Genomic DNA, 14,150 nt, shown 5'->3' on the forward strand with positions numbered 1-14,150 from the left:
TCTCTACACATGAATGCTTCAATGCTCAGCCCAAGCACACACTCAGTGGACCCCGGAAGTGGATTTTTACGTCATTTACTCATTTCTGTATGTCCTAGGTTACTAGTTCACTATAAATAGGATCTTTTGACATTGTATCTTTACATCATGACACTTTAGAGTCTTTTATTTGAGTTTAGTTTCATATTTTAAGTTTGGTGTCAATTGCATGTTTTTGTTTTCTTTTCATTTTTCGAATTTGCATGTTCTTAGTCCTTTCTTGATCTTTAAAAATTCTAAGTTTGGTGTCTTCTTTGTGTTTTCCTCTAGGTTTTAAAAAATTTGAGTGTGAATTTCTAAAAATTTCTAAGTTTGGTGTCTTCTTTGTGTTTTCCTTTAAATCTTTGAAATTTTGCATTAATTTTTAGAATCATATATGTTCAATCATATCTTTTTAATTGCAAATTCCAAAATCTTTTTAACTAATTAATTGATTTAGTTTTCAATTTGCTTTGATTTTATTTTCTTTTAGTTTTCGAAATTTTATTTCATTTTCTTTCCCATTTACTTTATTATTTTCGGTCATCTTTAATTAAAAACAAAAAAAAAATTACTTTACTTGCAATCCATATCATCTCCCTTTCTCCATCATGGACCTAAGTGGAGTTGAGCAGTCCAGAAGGACTCTGGGGTCATATGCTAACCCCATTATAGCTGCATATGGGAGTAGTATCTGTATACCTCCCATTAAAGCAAGCAGCTTTGAGCTGAACCCTCAACTCATTATCATGGTGCAGCAAAATTGCCAGTATTCCGGTCTTTCACAGGAAGAACCTACTGAGTTTCTGGCACAGTTCTTACAAATTGCTGATACAGTACGTGATAAAGAGGTGGATCAGGATGTCTACAAATTATTACTATTTCCATTTGCTGTAAAAGATCAAGCTAAGAGGTGGTTTAATAACCAACCCACAACAAGCATAAAAACATGGAGACAGTTATCAGACAAATTCCTGAATCAATTTTACCCTCCAAAAAGGATGACAAAGCTAAGGCTGGACGTCCAAGGCTTTAAACAAGAGTATAATGAATCTCTTTATAATGCCTGGGAGAGGTACAGAGGTATGCTAAGAAAATGCCCCTCTGAAATATTTTCAGAGTGGGTACAGTTAGACATCTTCTACTATGGGCTTACAGAAAAAGCTCAGATGTCTCTAGACCACTCAGCTGGTGGATCTATACATATGAGGAAGACGATTGAAGAAGCTCAAGAGCTCATAGATATTGTTGCTAGAAATCAACATCTATACTCAAGTAGTGAGTCCTCTATAAAAGAAGAAGCTATGGCAGTAACTACTGATCCCAATCCTCAAGAACAGATTGTTGAGCTTAATCAGCAATTACTCCTGATGACAAAATAGTTAGCAGAATTTAAAGAGATGCTCCAAGAAACCAAAATTGCTAACAAGAATATAGAATCACAGTTGAATCAGACAAAACAGCAGTTATCTAAACAGATAATAGAAGAATGCCAAGCAGTTCAACTGAAGAGTGGGAAGACATTGAACAATACTGCTCAAAGTAGCAAAAAGCTAAGAAAGGAACAACTGACAGAGGATAACCAAACCACTGCCCAAAATCCCTCTGAATACAGTAAGAGCCTAGAGAGGAATACCCCTGGCGTTCAAACGCCAGAAAGGAAGGGAAAGTTGGCGTTAAACGCCCATTCCTTGCCCAGTTCTGGCGTTCAAACGCCAGAAAAGGGGAAAAAGCTGGCGTTAAATGCCCATTCCTCACCCATTCCTGGCGTTCAAACTCCAATGAGGAATCAGACACCTGAGAGTGCTGATAGTAACCCCTCTAAGAAGGCTTCTCCAACCACCTCTGTAGGGAATAAACCTGCAGCAACTAAGGTTGAAGAATATAAAGCCAGAATGCCTTATCCTCAGAAACTCCGCCAAGCGGAACAGGATAAACAATTTGCCCGCTTTGCAGACTATCTAAGGACTCTTGAAATAAAGATTTCGTTTGCAGAGGCACTTGAGCAAATACCTTCTTATGCTAAGTTCATGAAAGAGATCTTAAGTCATAAGAAGGATTGGAGAGAAACTGAAAAGGTGTTTCTCGCTGAAGAATGCAGTGCAGTCATTCTAAAAAGCTTACCAGAGAAGCTTCAAGATCCAGGAAGCTTTATGATACCATGCACATTAGAAGGTGCCTGTACCAAGACAACCCTATGTGACCTTGGAGAAAGTATCAACTTAATACCTGCATCCACTATCAGAAAGCTTGGGTTGACTGAAGAAGTCAAACCAACCCGGATATGTCTCCAACTTGCTGATGGCTCCATTAAATATCCGTCAGGCATAATTGAGGACATGATTGTCAAGGTTGGGCCATTTGCCTTTCCAACGGACTTTGTAGTGCTGGAAATGGAGGAGCACAAGAGTGCAACTCTCATCCTAGGAAGACCCTTCCTAGCTACTGGACGAACTCTCATTGATGTACAAAAAGGGGAAGTGACCCTGAGAGTCAATGAGGATGAGTTCAAGTTGAATGCTGTCAAAGCTATTCAGCATCCAGACACATCAAATGACTGCATGAGCGCTGATATTATTGACTCTTTGGTGGAAGAGATCAATATGACTGAGATTCTCGAATCAGAGCTAGAGGATATCTTTAAAGATGTCCAGCCTGACCTGGAAGAACCAGAGGAAATAAAAGAACCCGAGCTCAAGCCAATACCACCATCCCTGAAGTATGCATTTCTGGGAGAAGGTGACACTTTTCCAGTGATCATAAGCTCTGCTTTAAATTCACAGGAAGAGGAAGCACTAATTCAAGTGCTAAGGACACACAAGACAGCTCTTGGGTGGTCCATAAGTGATCTTACGGGCATTAGCCCAGCAAGATGCATGCACAAGATCCTATTGGAAGATAATGCCAAGCCAGTGGTTCAACCACAGAGGCGGCTAAATCCAGCCATGAAGGAGGTGGTGTAGAAAGAGATCACTAAGTTACTAGAGGCTGAGATTATTTATCCTATTTCGGATAGCCCCTAGGTGAGCCCTGTCCAAGTTGCCCACAAAAAGGGAGGTATGACAGTGGTTCATAATGAAAAGAATGAACTGGTTCCTACAAGAACAGTTACAGGGTGGCGTATGTGTATTGACTACAGAAGGCTCAATACAGCCACCAGGAAGGATCGTTTTCCGTTACCATTCATAGACCAAATGCTAGAAAGACTAGCGGGTCATGAATATTACTGCTTTTTGGATGGCTATTCAGGCTATAATCAAATTGCAGTGGACCCTCAAGATAAAGAGAAAACAGCATTCACCTGTCCTTCTGGCATGTTTGCTTACAGAAGAATGCCTTTTGGTCTATGCAATGCACCTGCAACCGTTCAGAGGTGCATGCTCTCCATCTTCTCTGATATGGTAGAGAAGTTCCTGGAAGTCTTCATGGATGACTTCTCAGTATTTGGAGATTCCTTCAGCTCCTGTCTTGATCATCTAGCACTTGTCCTGAAAAGGTGCCAAGAGACTAACCTGGTCTTAAACAGGGAGAAATGTCACTTTATGGTGATTAAAGGAATTGTCCTTGGGCACAAAATTTCAAGCAAGGGAATAGAGGTGGATTAAGTAAAGGTAGAGGTAATTGAAAAATTACCACCTCCTACCAATATTAAGGCAATCAGAAGCTTTCTGGGGCATGCAGGATTCTACAGAAGGTTTATAAAGGATTTTTCAAAAATTGTAAAACCCCTAAGCAACCTGCTAGCTGCTGCACACCATTTGTGTTTGACACACAGTGTCTGTAGGCATTTGAGACCCTGAAAGCCAAGCTAGTCACAGCACCAGTCATCTCTGCACTAGACTGGACATTACCATTCGAACTAATGTGTGATGCCAGTGACCATGCCATTGGTGCAGTGTTGGGACAGAGGCATAACAAGCTTCTGCACGTCATTTATTATGCTAGCCGTGTTCTAAATGATGCACAGAAGAATTACACAACCACAGAAAAGAAGTTACTTGTAGTGGTTTATGCCATTGACAAGTTTAGATCCTATTTAGTAGGGTCAAAAGTGATTGTGTACACTGACCATGCTGCTCTTAAATACTTACTCACAAAGCAGGATACAAAACCCAGGCTCATAAGGTGGGTGCTGCTTCTGCAAGAGTTTGATATAGAAATAAGAGACAGAAAAGGGACAGAGAACCAGGTAGCTAATCATCTGTCCCGAATAGAAACAGTAGCAGGGGCGTCTCTCCCTTCTACTGAGATCTCTGAGACCTTTCCAGATGACCAACTCTTTGCCATTCAGGAAGCTCCATGGTTTGCAGACATTGCAAATTATAAAACTATGAGGTTCATACCACAGGAGAACAGCAGGGTGCAAAGAAAAAAATTAATTTCAGATGCCAAGTACTACCTATGGGATGAGCCATATCTCTTTAAGAGATGTGTAGACGGAATAATCCGCATATGTGTACCTAGAGAGGAAGCACAAAGAATCCTGTGGCATTCATGGATCACAGTATAGGGGACATTTCGGAGGTGAGCGAACAGCCACTAAGGTCTTCCAATGTGGATTCTACTGGCCTACTCTTTATAGGGATGCTCAGGAGTTTGTGCATAACTGTGACAGTTGCCAAAGAGCTGGTAACTTGCCTCATGGTTACGCCATGCCTCAACAAGGGATCTTAGAGATTGAATTATTTGATGTATGGGGTATTGACTTCATGGGTCCCTTCCCACCATCATACTCAAACACTTATATTCTGGTGGCAGTAGACTATGTATCTAAATGGGTAGAAGCAATTGCCACACCCAATAATGATTCCAAGACCGTACTGAAATTCCTCCAGAAACACATCTTCAGCAAGTTTGGTGTTCCCAGAGTACTAATCAGTGACGGGGGCACTCATTTCTGCAATAAACAGCTGTACTCTGCTATGGTCCAATATGGAATTAGCCACAAAGTAGCAACTCCGTATCATCCACAGACAAATGGGCAAGCTGAAGTCTCTAATAGAGAGCTAAAAAGAATCTTGGAACGGACTGTTATTGCCCGTAGAAAGGATTGGGCAAAGATCTTGGATGATGCTCTGTGGGCATACAGAATAGCATTCAAGACTCCTATAGGAACCTCTCCATACCAACTTGTGTATGGGAAGGCTTGTCATCTGCCCGTGGAACTAGAACATAAAGCCTACTGGGCAACCAGATTCCTAAACATGGATGCTAAGTTAGCTGGTGAAAAAAGATTGCTCCAGCTAAATGAGCTAGAGGAGTTTAGACTCAGTGCCTTTGAAAATGCAAAAATCTATAAGGAAAAGGCAAAGAAGTGGCATGACAAAAAGTTGTCATCCAGAGTCTTTGAGCCAGAACAAAAAGTTCTGCTCTTCAACTCTAGGCTCAGACTATTCCCAGGAAAACTTAAATCCCGATGGAGGGGTCCGTATGTGATTACAGGAGTGTCACCCTATGGATATGTTGAGCTTCAAGATATTGATTCTAATAAAAAGTTCATTATTAATGGACTGAGGATCAAACATTACCTTGAAGGTAATTTTGAGCAGGAATGCTCAAAACTGAGGCTTGAGTGAGTCTCAGTAAAGGTCCAGCTAAAGACAATAAAGAAGCGCTTGCTGGGAGGCAACCCAGTCATTAGCAGGTTATTTGTTCTATAAAAGTTTGATATACATTCTTCAAGGTTGATCATTGAAATTGAAGGAATTCACGGAGTTACAGAAGGATTCAGTGCAAAAAGCAAAGAAAAGGAGTTTGCTGGCAAGAAAACGCCAGTAAAGGGTACTCTGGGTGTTAAACGCCATAATGGATACCATTCTGGGCGTTTAACGCCAGTAAAGGCACCATTTTGGGCGTTAAACGCCAGAATGGGCACCATTCTGGGCGTTTAATGCCAGAATTGCAGCATCCTGGGTGTTCAGCAAAACGCCCAGTGATAAAGGGGTTTCTGGCGTTTAACACCAGCCAGGGCACCTGGCTGGGCGTTAAACACCCATAATGGCCACCAAGTGGGCGTTAAACGCCATAATGGATACCATTCTGGGCATTTAACGCCAGAAAGGTAGGGGACAGAGATTTTGTTTTCCACTTCAAATTTTTTCTAACTTTCTTATTTTGATCCATAATTTTTTGCATAAATACATTACAAACTTTCATGATTCACCTTCAAATTTCAAAAAATTAAACAACTTTCTAAATCATTCCTCAAAATCTCTTTCAAATCCTTTCCAAATCTTCTTCAAAAACTCAATTATCTTCTCAAATTCTTGCCATATCTTCTCGAATCTCCTTCAAAATTTTCAAAATCTCTCCCCCTCCCTTATAAATAATGCTCGGCCATCCCCCTCTCCCCACCATTCGAATTTGCTCTCCTCCTCTCTCTCCTCTTTCCTTCCTTTTGCTTGAGGGCAAGCAAACCTCTCAGTTTGGTGTGCTTTTCCGTGATCACTAAGCCAAGATTTATCAAGATCATGGCTCCTAAGGGAAAACAAACCAATTCAAGAGGCAAGAAAGAGAATACTCCAAAGAATCTTTGGAGCCAAGAGAAGTTCTTAACCAAAGAACATGCAGACCATTACCACAAAATAATGGGTCTGAGGTCAGTGATCCCGGAAGTTAAATTCGATCTGAAAGAAGACGAATATCTGGAGATCCAAGAGCAAATTCGAAACAGAGGATGGGAAGTTCTAACCAACCTTGAGACAAAGGTTGGAAGAAACATGGTTCAGGAATTCTACTCAAATCTGTGGCTGACAGATAAGCAGATAATGACTGGAACTGCTTTTCATACCTACAAAACCATGGTTAGAGGGAGAATTATTTACTTCCATCTGGACAAAATAAGAGAGGTCTTCAAATTGCCCCAACTACAAGATGATCCTGAATTCTTTAATAGGAGAATGGTGAGAGCAGATAAGGGGTTGGATCAAGTTCTAGAGGACATATGCCTCCCTGGAACTAAGTGGACAACCAATTCAAAAGGTGTCCTAAACCAACTCAAGAGGGGAGATCTCAAACCAATTGCAAGAGGTTGGCTAGACTTCATTAGGCGTTCTATATTGCCCACTAGCAATCGGTCTGAAGCAAATATCAAGAGAGCAGTGATGATTCATTGCATTATGCTGGGAAAAGAAGTGGAGGTTCATCATCTGATTGCTTGTGAGATTTACACAATTGCAAATAAGAATTCCACTGAAGCCAAACTGGCTTACCCAAGCTTAATCTCTTTGCTATGTAAAGATGCTGGGGTGAGGATGGGAGTAGATGAATTCATCCCAATTGAACATCCAATCACCAAGAAGTCAATGGAAGGACAATTGCAAGATAACTCTATCAAAAGGAGGGCGCAGGAGTTCCTCCCTAAACTTCTTGAAATTGACTATTGGGCCAGCCTAGAAGCATCTGTTGCCAAGCTGCAAGAAACTATGGAACAAATTAAGGAAGAACAGCAGAATCAAAACTGCATGCTCTGCAAATTGCTGAGGGAGCATCCACTTCTCAAAATCAAGGTTGTTGAGTCCTAACTCTGTGATAACCTCTATCATTAGGAGTCTATTTTAGAGTCATTTAATTTTTTGTCACTATTAGTCTTATCTTATATTTATTTTTGAGTCTTGTTCCTAATTCATGATTAATAAAATTTAAGGTTCATGTCTTAAAGCTATGAATGTCCTATGAATCCATCACCTCTCTTAAATGAAAAATGCTTTAATCACAAAAGAACAAGAAGTACAGGATTTCGAATTTATCTCTGAAACTAGTTGAATTAGTTTGATGTGGTGATAATACTTTTTGTTTTCTGAATGAATGCTTGAACAATGCATATGTCTTTTGAATTTGTTGATTAAAGAATGTTAAACTTGTTGGCTCTTGAAAGAATGATGGAAAAGGAGAAATGTTATTGAGGATCTGAAAAATTATCAAATTGATTCTTGAAGCAAGAAAAAGCAAAAAAAAATAAAAAATAAAAAAATAAAATATATATATATAAAGTGATCCAAGAGTGTGCTTAAGAACCCTGGACACCTCTAATTGGGGACTCTAGCAAAGCTGAGTCACAATCTAAAAAGGTTCACCTAGTTACGTGTCTGTGGCATGTATGTATCCGGTGGTAATACTGGAAGACAGAGTGCTTTGGGCCACAGCCAAGACTCATAAAGTAGCTTTGTTCAAGAATCATCATACTTAACTAGTAGAATCAATAACACTATCTGAATTCTGAGTTCCTATAGATGCCAATCATTCTAAACTTCAAAGGATGAAGTGAGATGCCAAAACTGTTCAGAAGCAAAAAGCTACTAGTCCCGCTCATCTAATTGGAGCTAAGTTTCATTGATATTTTGGAGTCTATAGTATGTTCTCTTCTTTTCATCCTATTTGATTTTCAGTTGCTTGGGGACAAGCAACAAATTAAGTTTGGTGTTGTGATGAGCGGATAATTTATACGCTTTTTGGCACTATTTTTAGTATGTTTTTAGTACATTTTAGTTAGTTTTTAGTATGTTTTTATTAGTTTTTATTTAAAATTCACTTTTCTGGACTTTACTATGAGTTTGTGTGTTTTTTGTGATTTTAGGTAATTTCTGGCTGAAATTGAGGGACCTGAGCAAAAACCTGATTCAGAGGCTGAAAAAGGACTGCAGATGCTGTTGGATTCTGACCTCCCTGCACTCAAAGTGGATTTTCTGGTGCTACAGAAGTTTAATTAGCGCGCTCTTAACTGCGTTGGAAAGTAGACATCTTGGGCTTTCCAGCAATGTATAATAGTTCATACTTTGCTCGAGATTTGATGGCCCAAACCGGCGTTGCAAATCAGCTTCAGAATTCCCGGTGTTTAACGCCGGAACTGGCACAAAAATTGGAGTTAAACGCCCAAACTGGCACAAAAGCTGGCGTTTAACTCCAAGAAAAGTCTCTACACATGAAAGCTTCAATGCTCAGCCCAGGCACACACTCAGTGGATCCCGGAAGTGGATTTTTACGTCATTTACTCATTTCTGTATATCCTAGGTTACTAGTTCACTATAAATAGGATCTTTTGACATTGTATCTTTACCTCATGACACTTTACACGTTTCATACTGTACCTTCTATGGCATGAGTCTCTAAACCCCATGGTTGGGGGTGAGGAGCTCTGCTGTGTCTTGATGGATTAATGCAATTACTACTATTTTTCATTCAATCACGCTTGCTTCCATTCTAAGATATCACTTGTTCCTCACTTGATGAATGTGATGATCCGTGACACTCATCATCATTCTCACCTATGAATGTGTGCCTGACAACCACCTCCGTTCTACCTTAGACTGAGTGGATATCTCTTAGATTCCTTAATCAGAATCTTCGTGGTATAAGCTAGAATTGACGGCGGCATTCAAGAGAATCCTGAAGGTCTAAACCTTGTCTATGGTGTTCTGAGTAGGATTCGAGGATTGAATGACTGTGATGAGCTTCAAACTCCTGAAGGCTAGGCGTTAGTGACAGACGCAAAAGAATCACTAGATTCTATTCCACCCTGATTGAGAACCGATAGATGATTAGCCGTGCTGTGACAGAGCGCGTTGAACATTTTCACTGAGAGGATGGGAGGTAGCCATTGACAACGGTGAAACCCTACATACAGCTTGCCATGGAAGGAGCCTTGCGTGCATGAAGAAGAAGACAGTAGGAAAGTAGAGGTTCAGAAGATAGAGCATCTCTAAAACCTCAACCTGTTCTCCATTACTGCAAAACAAGTATCTATTTCATGTTCTTTTACTTTTCACAATTAAACCTGAGAATTATTGATATCCTGACTAAGAGTTACAAGATAACCATAGCTTGCTTCAAGCCAACAATCTCCGTGGGATCGACCCTTACTCACGTAAGGTATTACTTGGACGACCCAGTGCACTTGCTGGTTAGTTGTGCGGGATTGCAAAAGTGTGATTGCAATTTCGTGCCCACACGTCCTCTACTAATCCATAAGCTTGTCTTACTGACTTGTCTGCCAATTGTAATGAGAATAAAGCAGGCTGTACCTCAATGATCCCTAGTTTCTCCATTATAGAGAGTGGCATAAGATTTATCCCTGACCCCAGGTCACACAGAGCCTTGTTAAAGGTCATGGTGCCTATGGTATAGGGTATTAAGAATTTTCCAGGATCCTGTCTCTTTTGAGGTAAGATTTTCTGAACCCATGTATCTAGTTCACTAATGAGCAAGGGAGGTTCACCTTCCCAAGTCTCATTACCAAACAACTTGGCATCCAGCTTCATGATAGCTCCTAGATATTGAGCAACTTGCTCTCCAATCACATCTTCATCCTCTTCTGAGGAAGAATAGTCTTCAGAGCTCATGAATGGCAGAAAGAGATTTAGTGGAATCTCTATGGTCTCTATATGAGCCTCAGATTCCTTTAGGTCCTCAATAGGGAACACATTCTTGTTTGAGAGACGTCCCAGGAGGTCTTCCTCACTAGGATTTTTGTCCTTCTCCTCCCTTGTGCATTCGGCCATATTGATTACATCGATGGCCTTGCACTCTCCTTTTGGATTCTCTTCTGTATTGCTTGGGAGAATACTGGGAGGAGTTTCAATGACTTTCTTACTCAACTGGCCCACTTGTGCCTCCAAATTTCTGATGGAGGACCTTGTTTCACTCATGAAACTTAAAGTGGCCTTAGATAGATCAAAGACTAAATTTGCTAAATTAGAGGGGCTCTGCTCAGAATTCTCTGTCTGTTGCTGAGAAGATGATGGAAAAGGCTTGTTATTGCTTAGCCTGTTTCTTCCACCATTATTAAAGCCTTGTTGATGCTTTTGTTGATCCTTCCATGAGAAATTTGGATGATTTCTCCATGATGAATTATAGGTGTTCCCATAAGGTTCACCCATGTAATTTACCTCTGCTATTGCAGGGTTCTCAGGATCATAAGCTTCTTCAGAAGCTGCCTCTTTAGTACTGTTGGATGCATTTTGCCATCCATTCAGACTTTGAGAGATCATGGTGACTTGCTGAGTCAACACTTGGTTCTAAGCCAATATGGCATTCAGAGCATCAATTTCAAGAACTCCCTTCCTCTGAGGTGTCCCATTATTTACGAAATTCCACTCAGAAGTGTACATGAATTGGTTATTTGCAACCATGTCAATAAGTTCTTGAGCTTCTGCAAGCGTCTTCTTTAGGTGACTGGATCCACCTGTAGAATGGTCCAATGACATTTTGGAAAACTCAGATAGACCATAATAGAATATATCTAATATGGTCCATTCTGAAAACATGTCAGAATGACACTTTTTGGTCATCTGCTTGTATCTTTCCCAAGCTTCATAGAGGGATTCACCATCCTTTTGTTTGAAGGTATGAACATCCACTCTAAGCTTGCTCAACTTTTAAGGAGGAAAGAATTTATCCAAGAAGGCCGTGACCAGCTTATCCCAGGAGTCCAGGCTATCTTTAGGTTGTGAGTCCAACCATGTTCTAGCTCTGTCTCTTACAGCAAAAGGGAAAAGCATGAGCCTGTAGACTTCAGGATCTACTCCATTCGTCTTAACAGTTTCACAAATCTGCAAGAACTCAGTTAAAAACTGATAAGGATCTTCAGATGGAAGTCCATGAAACTTCCAGTTCTGTTGCATCAAAGCAACTAATTGAAGTTTCAGCTCAAAATTGTTTGTTCCAATGGCAAGAATTGAGATGCTTCTTCCATCAAACTTGGACATTGGTTTAGTAAAATCACCAAGCATCCTCCTTGCATTATTATTGTTGGGTTCGGCTGCCATCTCCTTCTCTTGTTCGAAAATTTCAGAAAGGTTGCCTCTGGATTGTTGTAATTTAGCTTCTCTTAGTTTCCTCTTCAGGGTCCTTTCAGGTTCAAGATTAGCTTTAACAAGAGTGCCTTTTTTCTTGTTCCTGCTCATATGAAAGAGAAGAGAACAAGAAAAGAAGAGGAATCCTCTATGTCACACTATAGAGATTCCTTTATGTTAGTAGATGAAGAAAGGGAATAGGAGTAAAGAAGAATGAATAGTCTGAATAAACGGTAAAGGTGATGACATGTCATCATATACCTATTTTTCTACGCTTTTTCATACAAGAAATTGATGATTTGTGCTTAAATATTGAATGCTTTTGTGCTTAAATGATATATTTTCTTGATCTTTTAATTTTATAAATCTTGTAGAAAATAAGAAGAAAAAGAAGCAAAGAAGCACAAAATAAGCTAAAAAGGAGAAAAAAAAGAGTTTTAGGGAACACTTTGAAGTTGGAGCACACTTTGGAGCCTTAGGCCACGCTTTTAAAAGCGTGGCCCATGACCAAATCAAAGAAGGAAGCAACCAGCATGCACATTGCTCTGCCCTTGCCAGGGGCAGGGCAATATCATGATGAAACAAAATGAGGTTGGAAGCAAATTTTCGCTAAGTTAAAATCTGGGCGCTCACAGCCTGACCATGCCTCCTTCAAAGGGCTATAACTTGAGCTACAGACGTCCAATTGATGTACTTTTAGTTGCGTTGGAAAGCTGACATTCAGAGCTTTCCAACGATATATAGCAATCCATATTTGGCGTACAATTGGGGCATGAGTGAAAGGCACCTTTAAGGGCCAAAAATAAGCGAAAATAAACCAAAGTGCTTCCACCAAGGCTCGAAGAGGGAGACACAAGGAAACCAAGGAAGTCTGCCCTCAAGGAGAGCAGAATGCTCTCTTGGAGGGCAATGTGGTGCACTCTTCATAAAAATTCAAGGAAAATTGTTTCCCCAAATGCTTTCACCAAGGCTTGAACTTGGGACCTCCCCTTGGAAGCACCAATGCGCTGCCCACAAGGTGAGCAGAGCAACATTCCTTGGTGCATGGCACGCATGCTTGGCGCACACAAGGGAGCTTGGGCGTGCGCATCACAGCACGGGTAGAGGCAAGGCGTGCACAAGACACCACTGCCCCGCTCTCCACAAGAGCAGAGCAGCCTCCTGAGAGCAACATATGGGCCAAAATCAACCAAAATTCAATTAAAAATTCATTTTAATTCAATTCTCCACCAAATCAAAAAGCCCACTCAACATGACTCAAAGGCACAAAGAGAAGCTAGATTAGGAATTTCATTTTGTGAATTTATTTTTAATTTCAATTTTATTTTGTAAAAAGCCTATATAAAGGCATCACTGTCATTTTAGAGGAGAGTTGGATAAAAAAAAGGCTGGCTCCACTAGGGAGCATTAAGATTAGAGAGCTCTCTCTCTTCTAGTTTTTCTTTCTTTGAATTTGAACCTTGGATTGAGATTGAAAGGAATTCTGTTTTCATTCTCCATCTGCAACATCTCTGCTTTCTTCTTCTGCATAATTCAAGAAATTAAGGATTTGAATCAAAACTCTCTTACTGCTTTCATCTTTCTTTCTTCTTCAATCTGCTTTCTACTTTGATCAAGGAAGGAATTGAGATCTAGACTTGTTTTCTAGTCTCTTTGATTCCCTGAGATCTTCAATTTTATTTTACAATTGAGTTGAGCTCTTGGCTACTCTTCTGTTTTTTACTGTTTCATTGAAATTATTGATTCTTCTTCTGGAATTTCATGCATGATCTAAGTCTTCTTGCTGGTTTCCTCTTCTGCTACATTTACTTTTCTACAATTTCCTTTCTTGTATTCTACACTTTCACATTTCTGTTCACATTGAGCTTGATTTAATTTCCTGCACATTTACATTTTCTGCAATTTAAATTTCTAGTTGCTTAATCTATTGCTTTCTTTAATTTCCAGCACCCAACCCCCTTTACTTTTTCTGCAATTTACTTTTCTTGCAATTTAAGTTTCAGCTCTTTTACTTTCTTGCTCTTTAAGTTTCCTACCATTTACATTCTGCAACTTTAAATTCACTGCAATTTTATTTTCTATTGGCTACAATTTCACCCAATCACTCAATGTTAGCTTGACTAAACTAATCACCAACTAAAGTTACTTGATCCATCAATCCCTGTGGGATCGACCTCACTCTTGTGAGTTATTACTACTTGATGCGACCCGGTATACTTGCCGGTTAGATCTATGTGTTTGGAAATTCCTTTTTCCACAAAAACACCATCAAAAGGTAGGGGCAGTTATTTGAGATGAAGAGAGGTGAAGAGAAGTGTTAGTAAATAAATAAATAAATAGAAG

At 40.0% G+C, this 14,150-nt stretch overlaps 1 non-coding gene across 1 annotated transcript; it reads left to right on the top strand.

The window, feature by feature from the left end:
• The first annotated feature begins 11,277 nt into the window (after positions 1-11,277).
• LOC112793754 (small nucleolar RNA R71) lies at positions 11,278-11,381 on the top strand. The gene has a single exon (XR_003198451.1). It is a non-coding gene; the product is annotated as a small nucleolar RNA R71 (small nucleolar RNA).
• The last annotated feature ends 2,769 nt before the right edge of the window (positions 11,382-14,150 follow it).

Source organism: Arachis hypogaea, chromosome 3 (genome assembly GCF_003086295.3).
Source record: "Arachis hypogaea cultivar Tifrunner chromosome 3, arahy.Tifrunner.gnm2.J5K5, whole genome shotgun sequence".
Taxonomy (NCBI): domain Eukaryota; kingdom Viridiplantae; phylum Streptophyta; class Magnoliopsida; order Fabales; family Fabaceae; genus Arachis; species Arachis hypogaea.